The following is a 13,748-nucleotide window of genomic DNA, read 5'->3' on the forward strand; positions in this document are numbered from 1 at the left end:
GTTAAAATAAGCAAAGATCAATGTTATAAGGTATTGAGGAACAAGTCACTTTAGAAATTTTTCATTGCATTCTATTGCTAAGTGAATATAAAATTGTCCTTCCACCCTGAGTTTCCTCCCTCTCTCCCTCCCATTTTGTCTCTTTTCCTTCTCATTCTTTCTTAGCTCTTCCCTCTGCTCCAGAGAAGGAAGATGATAGGGAGGAAAGAGGGAGGAAAATTATCCCTTCAGTTTGTATTTTCCCCCCACGTTGTCTTAATACTGCCACATGCTTCAGTTTAAGCAAAATTATCGTGCTCCACATGAGACAACATCAAGACAACAAACGGTATGAAAAGACCCTCTAGAGAGAGGAGATTAAGCCATTATCCATAATGCAGTCACACTAATTAGCACAGACCCTTAGGCCCAACTCTTGGAAGAAATCTAGATCAGGCCTCAAAGCAGTTTCCCAATAAGAATAATTTTAAAAAACAAAAGAGAAATACTGACACAAGACTCCAGTGTTGTCATTGTTTAGATTTCAATGTTGCAAATCATAGTGAAATTTTGCTTTTGTGGCATGTTGGAAGCAGTCTATGGCATGGGCAGATATATCTTTGGTTAATTTTTGGAGTAAATGTGGTTTAAAAAAATGGGTACCCCTTATATGTAATGGCAAACAGGTGAAATGTCTCAAAATCATCCAAAGGAGGTGTTAGCTGAAAGAAAGAGACAAATATGACTGGGATGTTAAACAGAATCTTATTTTCTAGACTTTAGATGATTATTCTGGACAGATGCGTGTATGTTTGTGTGTACATGTGCGTATATATGTATATATATATATATGTATATGTATATATATACACATATACCAAATGTGTGTATGTGTATATATGTGTATGTATGTATATATATGTATATGCATGTATGTATACCACACATATATATATATATATTCAACTAGCATGGACCTTTGAGTGGGTAAGGGGAGATGTCTAAGTAGATAATACAGAAGTTTCTGTGAAAAGGCAATAAGGTAGAGATTTGGGAATATGATGATAGAGATGAAATACCATACATAAAAAATGTGACACCTTACACAACAAGCTACAGAGGATAATGGCTGCAGGGCCAATTGTATATTCATTCCTGGAAGGGAGCTCCAGTGTAGAAATTCCCTCCCCTTTTACAGATTGGCAACTTTGATTCAAATTACAATTGTAGAGTTGCTTGGACACTAAAAGTTTAAGTAATTTGTCTATGATGACAATGTCAGAGGCAGAACTATATTATTATATGATATACTATATTATTATATGATATACTATATTATATGATATTACTCACTCCAAAGTCAGTACTCTGTCCAATATGTCATGTTGCCCCTTCATACATAACCTACTCCCCATAGGAGTCAAAGGTGGTAACAAATTAAAGATAATGTTAGATTGGAAATCCATAAGGATAGCACTCTCAACAAAAACAAGGAGGGACATGTTGAGGGAAGTGACATACCATTCTCCTTGCAAAATACCTAATTAGTAAGGCATATCTGTATCTACTGGTTATATCAAAATGATTAGCTGGAAACTAGAATCATCAAAAAAGGGAAGTGCCTAAGGCACAATGCAAAGGGGAGGCTAGGATATTTTTAATATTACTTTTAATAATTGCACATTTTTAAGTCAGAAAATTTTGTTTTTCGTGACATGTTAGTGTTTATTTTATGATTTTTAAAAATCACATTGATGTAGTCAATGCTCAAAGCTTTCCAAGGACAGCAATACCTAGAGGGCATAACTTTCCAACATGGTAATATAATTTTCAAAACTTTCTTAGGTTATATTATATTTCATCCTACTCCTGCTGAAAATGGAGAGTCCTCCCTGTTCTTCTTACCGATTCCTTTCCTCCACATGCCATACTGTCCTGCCGTACTGGCTGGCCTACTTGACTTTCTTCACACATGACGTTCCATCTCCTGTCCTTGGGCCTTGATGCTGAGTGTCTTCCATGCCTGGAATGCTTTCTCTTCTCGCCTCCACTTCTTGGAATCCCTGATTTTCTTCTAGACTCAGCTCAAGCATCACCTTTTGTAGGATGCTTTCCCTGGTCTCCTCAGGAGCCATTGCCATCTTTTCCAAAGTTACTTTTTGTCTGTTTTGACTGTGTTGTATATACCTGCTTTTTTTTTCCTCCATTAGAATATAAGCTCATTTAGGGCATGGACTGTTTCACTTTTTTTATCCCTTGCATTTAGCATCTTCTGGCGTAGTAAACATAATAAACTCTTGTTTTTGATAGATTGGAGAAGTTTGAAATTAAGTAGGTATAGCTAGGTGCCAATTACTTAGCTTATAGTAGTGAGCTAGATCAATACAACATAACTTGACAGCAGGGACTGTCTTTTTTTTTTTTTTTTTACTTTATATCCTTGGTTCTTAACACAATGCCTGGCAAAGTTAAAAAATACTAATTGAATGAAGAAATTATCTCTAAGTACTCAGTAATTGATAAATCATATTATAATTTCTATACATGCCTTACTAACTCTATTGGATTATAAAGTTCTTAAGACAGGGATTGGGTCTTATTTATTTTTGTGTCTTCCCCACGGGCAGTATTAATTAGGGGTTAAAATATTGGTCTTTGAGACAATAAGGCCTAGATTCAAGTTTTGCCACTAGTATATACCAGCTATGTGAACCTGGGCAAGGCACTTAACTTCTCAGCATTATAGACAATTCTAGACTAAGTTCTGTGGGGGAAAGGTGTTCTCCTACATTGGTAGAGGGAGTTTTCTCATCTGTGATTCCCCTTTATCAATGCAGGTTGAGTCCTTATCTATCCTTATTCTACGTTCTTCATGCACTTACCTTAGTGCTTTGATCATATCCACATATGGGAAGGATCTGTGATTTCCTCAGAATGGAGAATTCCTGGGATGCCCTTTGACTAAGAGCTTAAGTGTCCCATTTCCAGACCAAGTGTGTCCAAACCAAATTAAAATGTAATTGGGAAAAGCATAACAAAATAAACAAAAATACAATACTAGCATAGATAATGTTAATTTGTGGCTCTCTAAGTCAATATGTGACTGGCAGGGATTTCTTTCTTTTTCAGTTTGACACCATTGACTTAGTTAACATGTCCCAGGTAGTTCCTTGAAGGAATATAGAAACTGAATGATTTATCCTGGGTCAGTCAGCTAGTGTCAGAGGCCAGCCCAGGAACTCCTGACTCTTGGGTTGGACACAATCTACCACACCATAATGCCTCTTTCTTGAACATAGTAGATGTTTAATAAATGTTTTTAATAATGAAAACAGTACAGATGAAGTTTTAAAGTGAATCCTTGAAGAAATCAGAGGATCAATATAGAGAAATAACTTTTTAACAATAAAGAGATTTGGGGGAAGCTTTAAAAAAAGGTTATTTCTTCATATTAAAGGAATAGAAGTTAGATTTGCACACAGGGAAATATTAGAAACAACATCTTTAGTTGAAGAAGACAAAGATTAAGGGAAAAATAAAAATTACTATAAAAGCCTTGATATAGGATGCTTTTTAATCCTGTTGCTAGATAAAATCAATCTCTGGTAGAAGCAGGAAACTAGAGCTTGGGGAACAGAAAGTAGAAAGGGGAAAAAAGAAGGTGAAGGGAAAATCCCTTAACAGCCTAGCTGGAGAGCTAAGCATAATGCTCAGTGCCTCCTTTTAGTAAAACTACAGTGCAATCATCTAAGACCCACTGTTACTGTCTCTACCCAGTAGGCCAAATTCATTATCATGATAAAGGACTACTGATCCAATTCATGCCTTTATATTATGAATACTTTAAGAAAAGAAATGGAAGATGCTGAATGTGGCAAGAATAGAATAACATAAAAATGAAATTGATTATATTTTAACAGGTAAGAAATTGCTTGTTACTGATGTGGAAATTATTCCTGAATTAGCTGCATCTGTATACCATCAAGCCACCAATTTGTAAGAGCAAAGAGCAAAATTAGTACAAAGCTGAAAGAAAGAACAAAAATGAGAAAGATATGAGATGTAAATTGTAGCAACTCCATTCTGATCTCTTTTAAATAGTTATTGACCATGAAAATGGAAAATTGATGGAGAAAAAGATGATGATTAAGGCAATTATGTATAGATGTTTAGCTGGTACAAATCAACGGCTAGAATGGCAACAAAGGAACCTAAAAATCAGCAGGCAGCAAACACTTGACCAACTTGCCAGGAAAAGAAATATGGCATGCAAGGTCAAAAGTGGTCTAAATTGCATATTTGTCTATAAAGTATTATGGACAAGGATTCTTGAAGATTCTGAACAATATTACATCAGAAGATGAGCATTTATAGAAGGAGAAATCAGTTTAGAGAAAACTTGGAAACAGATCCAACTAAGGAAAGTCATCCCCAGGTCATTTAAGGATGGACTGATAAGGAGGATAACAGACAAAAGATGAAAGAGTGTTGAAGATTTAAATGAGACCAAGAAAGCAAGAGAGCAAGACAATTACAAATGAATAACTAACTCTTCATCATCAAGGAGTATGGACTGTAGATTATAACAGCACAACCCTACATATCCCCTAGAGGCAGTAGGAACAACACTGAAGAAAGCTAAGACTGGAATAGCAGCTAGACTAGATGAAGAATATTTAGCGAGGTTCATGCTAAAGGCAACACAATTTTCAATACACACAACGATTGATACTCAACATATCTGGAAAAAAGAAAAGATATCAAAGATGTGTATAGTGGGGGAAATCTTGGCCCTTGTCATTACCAAAAAAGACAGTCAAGATAACAATATAAACATTGTTTGAAGGCAGCTTTAATGAGAGAATATTAAAAGGAAACAGATAGGCTGTCATAAATGATATACTAAAATAGATCACATCTTTATCATCACACAATTTAATTAAAGATTAGAGAATACAAGATTCACAATGTTTACTGTTTTATTAGCTATAAAAAAAGCATTTGTCAGTAGAGCAAAATTCTACCTTAAAGACTCCTTCCTGCAGTTACTCATTGACATGTTAAAATTATAAATTCTTCGCTAGCCATCGCATGAGAGAAAATATTAGATGGTCCTCTTATTGTTACTATAAAGCAAGGAAGGGCTCTAATACTGAGCTCAAATTGAGAAGGGATTACTAATAAATGGTGAGATCTTATAGGTGTTCCCACTTTTATAGGATATTATGTTGATTGTATCAAGTCCTGAAACATTCCAGAGACTCTTGAGGGACATCCATAATCACTCAAGGATTTAGTCTATTCATGTAAGAAAAAAGTGGCTGAAAATGACGGATTATGAAGATGAGTAAAAAGATTTCCTCAAAGAAAATTATAATTGAAAAACTTGGGCAGATCAAGTGGGAAGGGCCAGTCATGACTGATGGACAGCTTACATGCTCTATTAGTATCCTTGGCCTGTCAGAAGAACTCAAAGAAGACCCTAGCACATTGGGTTGGTCTCCCTGAGAAAAATTAATGATAGCACATGAACAAGAGTCACACAGGATGGACAGAAATAGATGGGCTTGCTATCTCCATCATTAAAGAGAATACCCATATCATTGAGATCACAGATTGATTGGAATATTGGAGTAGAAGCCCCCTACAATTGTTCTTATTCCACAGGTATCAAACTATAATGATGAAACCTTTGATCCATAATTCCCATATAAATTTGCTACCATCATAGATAATATCCCAATAAAAATGAGGCAAGGGGATAAGTGAAGAATTTTACATACTCTTTTTGATAACATAAGATCTGAAAATGCACAAAATTATTCTTTTGTTTTATATTTTGCTTTTATATGACCCATTTAGCCTGTCTTAAATCTCATAAAGGTTGGAGAGAGCTAATTTATGCAAGGGAGAAAAGTAATAGAATAGGATTGGAAAAAGGACTTGGTAGGAAATATGTTTCTGTGATTATGAGTTTACGGTAATAGCCAATTTGTTTGTATATATATATATATGTATGTATATGTAAACATACGTAAATATTCAATGGGAAATAAACCAATAGTAAAGGTATAATACAGTCAGTATCTGGTATGATTTCAAAATATCAAAATGGATTCCTAGTTAAGATGTTTTTACGATTGAAAAGAAAAACATTGTTTCTTAAGTATTATTTTACAATGTGGAAAAAAATTAGGATTAGCATTATATGTTATAGAAGCCAAATTTCTAACAATCATTGGCCTTAGAAGCAGTGACTAGTGCTGCTAATTAAAGGATGAACTACCTGATGTATAGGCAGCACCCATCCAAAACAAAGTTATTACATAGCTGCAGCCTGTTTTTGGTGTCTTTTTCTCTTATTTTTCTACAAACTCATTTCTCTCTTCCCTTGCTCAGCATACACACTTCACATTACTGATGGAGGGGTGGGGGTAGGGATGTTAAAAAAAAAAGGGTGGGTTCTGGAATCTGAGGACACCTGGATTTGCATCTAAATGCAAACACTTACTAGTCTAGTGATCCAGGAGAAGTCACCTAACCTCTCCAATTTCAGATTCTTCATCTATAAAAGAGGGACAAAATTTCTTTAACTATAGGACTGTTAAGAGGAAAGTTATTTGTGAAGCTTTGTAGAAAAATATGTTTTTAATATCCTTGCTCACTAGCCATCATTCAGTAATTACTTTTTTTTTAATAATGTGTCATAGAACAATCAAGGATGGAAAGGTCTGAGAATCATTTGTAGAGAAAGTTAGCTGTCTAAATCTTTCAAAGCCACAATCATAGCTAAAAAATCTGGAAGCATGTTTTACTTTGGTCCAATCATACCTCTATGCACAATCTCAGTTCTTCTCTAACCAGGACTGCTATCTGACAGCTGCTGGTACTAAGGGAAGGGAATTATTTTCAGAATCATAGGGAGACAGATAATTCAGAATCATAGGAAGATTTATGAGTCCAGAATTGATGTACTGCAAAGATTTTTTTAATAGGATAAGACTAGTCATAACAAAAAAAAAAATCTGAACCTCAATTTCAAGCAGGAACTATCTTTCTCCAAACCATGCATCTGCCTTTCAAGCCTATACTACTAAGAAACTCAATAGTAAGAAAAATAAGGGAAAGAAAACAACACGCTGTCAGAGACGGTATTAATGGTACATGGGCCTGACAACCCTACCACCTGCTTGATTCCATTAAGCTAAAGGAGACAGTAAATAGGAAAGAGAAGAGGAGAGGAAAACAGTTCTAATGAAATATTTAAGGAATCAGGAAAGGGAGCAGCACCAAGCTTTTATATTTACCAAAAGAAAGAATCTTCCTGACATGTCAGTCAACAAGATATAGTCTATTAATAAAACCACCTTCCATTTATGGAGACAAATAAATTGTAAAGGTAAATCACCTGTCTTGGTTAAGGGAATATAAATTCCAAAAGGATATGAAGGAATATAAAATGATTAATGTATAATGATTATGGACAAATGACTTTGGAGCTACCTAACTTGAAGAAAGAAAAAAACAAAGCATTACATTCTTTACCATTGTCACATTTGTTTTGCATTATGTATATGTGATTGCAAATTAATGCTGAAAGGCATCTGGTATCATATCCCCAAATCTAGAGACCATCTCAGGGCAATTTGCTAATGGAGGAGTCTTGGAATACAATGGAAACATTAAGTATTCTTTGATGAAGTGGAACAGAGATGACAATATAGTTAATGCCTCAACAATTCATTGTTGTGGATAGAGCAGCTGGAATTATCCTTGATGCAGAAGATGAATTAATCTGCTGGACTGGAATTTGCCATCTTTTAAAAGCACATTTTTCTCCTGTACACCAAAATAATGACAGTCCCAAAGAGGCATGCAGATTGCCTATCTATCAGTGCTTTTCCTCATTTGTCTTTTATAGCTCTATATTTGATTGCTTCTGAAATAACAGTAAACAAAATTGAAAGGGTTCTTTTTATTCCCCAGGTGAGTTTCATTTGTGGTAAATGGGCAAATGTAATTTTCCCTATTATACCAGCCGTGGAAAGAAATTCCCCTCTCCCCTCCACAGTCCTACTATCTCTTTAGGCACATTAAATGCAGGGGAAAGAGGTCTAGCTGTACATGCCAATCTACTCAGAAAAGAACACGAAGGATTAAATAAAGCTAAGCAAAGAAGATTTTTATCTATATATCCCTAGAGAATGACTGGACATCTCATACAAGCATTAAAATGGCATTACAGCCTAAATCTGATGACTATTTCCTACATGCAAAAAAGGGGGAGAGACGGAATTACATATAAATCCAGGATAGCAATTCTCCACCAACTTAAAAGTTTTGAAAAACTCATATTTCTCTTCACTATTTCAATATGTTTGATTTGTAATCTTGCTCTTACAAGTACTTCCATTATGATAGGGACTCTTACTCTCCCTTCTCTCACCCACAAGCTCAAACAACCTTTTCAACCCTGGAAAATTGTTCTTTTTTCAAAGTGTTTACTCCATGTCACTTGACTGTGGAGAAGGAGAATTCTTAACAATTGTACAAAGATATCCGTCTTATTGTTCAGCATGAATCTCCCTGGAATCCCTTCTGTTGCTGATTTTTTTTGTAGTTTCTTTTAGAGCATTTGGAAGAAGAAAATAGCAAAAGCTAAATGCATTCAACTTTCAAAATCCAAGCTCCAGCTTTTCCTCCCCACTGCCACATATCTTGCTTTCTTCTAGGCATCTCTTCTATACAATGAAATATGCTTAAGGCAAACCAGTGTTTTAAGTCTTTCATTTAACCCAAAGCAGAGAAACAATGGCCCACCCATTGATAATCAAAGCTCACATATGCAAAGGTGACTGCTACCTGAGAAGTGACTCAAAAGGAAGATTATTCTCCAGGTAGCTTAGTGTACATCCTCAATTCAATATGCATTTATTGAGTACCTATTATTGCTAAGCCTGGTGTTACACACTTGTCATACAAAGACAAAAACAAAACAGTTTCTTCCCTCAAGAAGCTTTACTTCAGGAAGTACAATATAGAACTATCACAATCTTTAAGGTTGAAGATGGATTTGAGGCACAGGTCAACCATAAACATTAATTAAGAAGCATTTACCATGCTCCAGGTATTGTGCTAAGCTCTAGGAATAGAAATAAAATCAAAGAGACAGTTCCTTTCTTCAAGAAGCTTAGATTCTAATGAGAAAAGACAAAATATAAAAGGTAACGGAAAAAGTGGGGATGGGAGAAGTAATATGTAGAGATAGAGAAGGAGCGAGAAGATGATTAAAGAAACATGGATGACCTAAGCCCTACCTCAAAATGGAAGTCCTGGAAATAACTCACATTAACAGGAGAAAGGGGGGAGGAATTACTAGGTGGAAGGATCTCCCTGAGTGAGAGGGCTACAAGAGCATGGTGAAGATCTGGTGAGTCAGGATCAGACTCAGGAGAAAAGTAAGGAAAATACCCAGGAGTAGCAACACTGGAGAGACCAGAGCCCCTAGACCCTCCTGGAACTTAAGGTCAACTTGAAAGAACTGGTTTGACAGATAAAAGAAGAAACTGAACTCTGTCTTCCAAAGGAATACCCATAGGATCTCTCACATATGTACCCTTCTCTGAATCCTTATGGTCATTCCTCTACCTAAGCCTTTATCACTTTTCCTATAGTCTATAGTAATACTCACTTATTGGTCAGTTTTTTCACCCAGTCTGTCACTATCCAATCCATTCTCAACACAGATACCAAATACCTCTACGACAAAAGTTCCAATCATGTCACTCCCCTGCTCAGAAGTTTTCAATGGCTAGGAAAAAACACAAATAGAGGTTTTAAGACCTCTATAGTTTCACTCCCAACTCTACATACAAAGTTACTCAATAAAAGTCCCATTAGTACCTTTAAGTTGCAGTACATGCCAGCCAAACTACTTCCACTGGACTGTTAGCTGCCAGGCCTAGGGGCCTGTGTGGGCTACCCGAGTCTTCTTACCTCACCTCCGAGGTCTTCGGTTGGCCAAAACCGGATGCTCATATGAGAGAAAGGACGTTCCAGAGTCGAACAAGGGTTGAGCTTTATTTCAGGGTCTCGGTTACAAGTGCAGGGGGGTCTTCCTTAGGAGGAAGAGGGGGAGATTTCCTAAGGAGGCTAGGATCTTAAGGGATTGCAAGTAGAAGTACAAGCGGGGAGAGAGGGGGAGGGGAGAGAGGGGGAGGGGAGAGAGGAAAGAAGAAAAGCAGAGCCTACTGTCCTCTTGCCTCCTCACGTGCTAAGAGAGCTTTCAGGCTTCCTCAATCCTACTTAACCTTCAGCCGCACAGTTTGCATCTGAATACCGTGCTGTTAGATAACAATAGTGTGCCCAGATCCGGGACAATCTCGAGGGCGGGGAGATCTCTCTCCCATCATGTTTCTCACGGGAAGAGGTGGAATTACTCGAGATAGCTCGGTTCACCTCGATTCCCTGCCGTTTCCTGGGGGGGTCTCGTGAGAGCACTAAGATTTAGTAGCTCCCACCTTTACCCGCTCGAGACTGTCCACAAGAAATTGAGCTTCCAATCCCAACAGTTAGCTCCTTGAGAGCAGAGACTGTCCTTTACCCTAAATCCCAGGGCTTAACACAACGTCTGGCATATAGCAGACACTAATAAATACTTATTGACTGACCTGCTCTTTAGTTAATTCCCCAAGGGAACATTTTACAACTATGACCTTGAACAAACTATAACCCAAGAAGTCACTCCTTCCTTATAACCCCTCCTCTTAGACTCTTTATTTCCTTTGTAGCCTAGGTATGGTATAATCCCGTATCTTGCTCTTTGGACCAGTTCATTCATCTCAACTTTCTTCTCTTAGGAAGAGAGGAAGGTAGTAACACAGGCACAGAACCAGAGAGCAGAGTTTTCTGCTAAAATAGGAATTTTGAAAATTTCATGGGAGAGTAATAAATGTGGGGGCGGGGGGACTGGCACTTCCCCCATTCCTGTGTAGTGACAGCAGCAGCTGTACACCATCATTTACCCTCCTAACCCCTATTCTTCCAAGGAGAATGGAGAGAAGAAAACTAAAAGATCAGGAAGCAAGGCATAAGACTTGTTTAAATCATATATGCTTGTTCAGGTGACTTAAGTGCTGATATGTTATGGGGAAAATGGAGAAACTGGTGATCCTTATCCTATTTCTAAGCATCTTATAGATAACATTATTTCTCTTAATCACCTATGTTGACCCTATTTCCTTGCATCATTTTGTTCATGGATGAGGGCTCAGGACAGTTCTGGAAGCCACACAGGAAAGAGTGATATATGCTCATGTAGGACAGAGATTCTAGTCCTCTAGGACAGTGTTTCAGCAAGGACCCCAGCATACACAGGAGGGCCTGCTGAACAGGTTCTTAGATCTGCTTTTCTAAAAGGAAAGCAACTTTTGAGGGGTCAGTAATCTACTTTGGTAAAGCACATGTATCATTCACTTCCGAAGGGGAAAAAGTCAGCACCCTGAACTTCAGAGAAAATACAAACAGAAATTACAGATGGGGCTTCCAACTGTCCAACCATAGGACATCATTGCCAGAGAGAGAAACACCAACATCTGTGTTTTCAAAGCTGGTAGCTTCTTAAAATGGCTGTGCAGAGTCTCATCTGGCACTCAAACCTTCTTCCAAAAGCTAAGCCCCAAAGCAAAACCTCACCTCAGAGTACACATACTCTTTTCAGAGCCAGAGGGCACCACCTTTCATGACCTAGTGCCCATTAGCAATCAGTAAAAGGTGTGGGCCTTCATATAAAACAAGCCTCCCCTAATCAATCCTCCCTCAGTAGCCCTACCTGAGACAAAGAAGATTTTTAACTCCCATGACAGACAGATATTCCCAATCCTCTAGGCCATTCATTATTAGGGAGTTTTCTCTAATATGGGTCATTCATATATTACATAATCACGCTTCCAAAGGTGAAATTACTATGAGCCTGGGCATTGCCAGTAGCCTCATCAGCCCTTCTTAGAACTTTAAAGGAAAAGATTAGCTTTGTCTTCAGTTCCAAAAGGAAAGAATTAGAGAAGAGAAAATTTTGCCTTTTGACTGCAGGTCGACTGTCCAACATTAAAACTATTTTAGAGTGTGTGTGTGTGTGTGTGTGTGTGTGTGTGTGTGTGTGTGTGTGTGTATGTGTATACATACATATAAATGTATATGGATATATACACATATTTCATCTCCCATCCCTATGTCTCTGACACATACTTGCCTATGACTTTAAAACATTCTCAGCTTTTCTACTTGAAGCTTCTATTTCCACTATCTACTCTAAGCCAACCCTTGATCAACCCAATATCAGATTCATAGCTACATGGACACTATCTTATTTCTTCGTCTAAGTTAAAAGGGATGACTTGAGTTACAAGCAGAGAGTGACAGGTATACTTATTTTCATGTAATAATTAGGCAATTTATTATTAGGAAAGGGAAAAAAACTTAACCAATGGATTCATTCTGTTCTATTTCAATGTCCCTGTAATAAAAAAAAAAAAAAAAAAAAACCTAACCTCTAAAAAAAAGTGAAATTTAAGTTTCAGTGAAGGTAGAGTTAAGAATTTGATATCTTCAAACATGAAAAATTTTCACAAATGCAATTTAAGCACTGTAATACTAGAAATAAAGGCACTGTGTATCTCTCTATATGTTTAATCAACCACAATTACATAAAAGCATGTGCATGAATGTATAGACTGAAAATCAAATACCTTCTGACGAAAACTAGGCTTGCTTTCTACTATGTCCCCAGTGAGGACAAAATGATGGGTGTTATAACTTTTCCGCAATAACTATTAAATTTGTTTCTTGAACTAGGCATATCTACTTCCTACAGGGACCCTCTGGACTATCAAATTGCCTGTGTAGCAAGATGAAGCAAGGAGAAATTAACTGCCTTTGGTCAAGTGATTTTTTTAAATGTACTTAGACCACATAGTAATTCTGAAGAAGAATCTCTGGCTCTGATATAATGGCAAACCTTTCCAGACATGCTGTTGATTTGCCTCAACCATCTGTGCTCCTTTCACGCTAGGCTGATCAACTCCCCTTCCTATGACACCATTCAACAAATCAAAGTAGAGGCTAATAAAACAGTAGCTTGCATGAATATAGTGTGTGTGTGCATGTGTGTGTGTGTGTGTGTGTGTGTATATATATATATATATATATATATATATATATATATATATATATATATATATATATATATATATATATATATATATATATATATATATATATATATATATATACATCAGAACAACCTTGTGAAGAAGACATTACTATTATTATCACCATTTTATAGAATAGAAACTGAGGCTGAGAGGTGAAGCAGCCCAAGATGGCAAAAATCTAGTAGTGTCTGAAGTAGCATTGGTACCCAGGTCTTTGCAACTTCCTCTACTATGCCAGGCTGTTGTGACTCTCCATCTGATCTTTTGGTATAGACCTTGACATGTGTGTTAAGAGCAGTCCATTCTGTTCCACTGATGCCATAAATATCCCAAATGTCTTAATGGTAGATTAACTTTTACTATAGCAAAGCATTCATTTTTCCAAACTCATCCCCAAACTTCCCTTTTTTATGAAGAAAAAAAAAGTTTGACAAAATAATGTTAATAATAGCTAGCATTAAAACAGCAAAGGTTTACAAAGTGCTTTACAAATATTACCTCATTTTATCCATTCATTTAATAAACATTTATTAAGTGCTTCCTTTATGCCAGGCTCTG

The 13,748-nt window shown here is 36.8% G+C and overlaps 1 long non-coding RNA gene across 1 annotated transcript in view; it reads left to right on the forward strand.

Annotated features, from left to right (window-relative positions):
* LOC140529569 (uncharacterized) overlaps nucleotides 1–4,940 on the forward strand; it is a 41,303-nt gene extending 36,363 nt beyond the window's left edge. The window contains exon 6 of the long non-coding RNA XR_011975595.1: nucleotides 3,900–4,940. This is a non-coding gene — a long non-coding RNA (uncharacterized lncRNA). The remainder of the gene's footprint in view (nucleotides 1–3,899) is intronic.
* The last annotated feature ends 8,808 nt before the right edge of the window (nucleotides 4,941–13,748 follow it).

This window comes from Notamacropus eugenii, chromosome 2 (genome assembly GCF_028372415.1).
Source record: "Notamacropus eugenii isolate mMacEug1 chromosome 2, mMacEug1.pri_v2, whole genome shotgun sequence".
Taxonomy (NCBI): Eukaryota; Metazoa; Chordata; class Mammalia; order Diprotodontia; family Macropodidae; genus Notamacropus; species Notamacropus eugenii.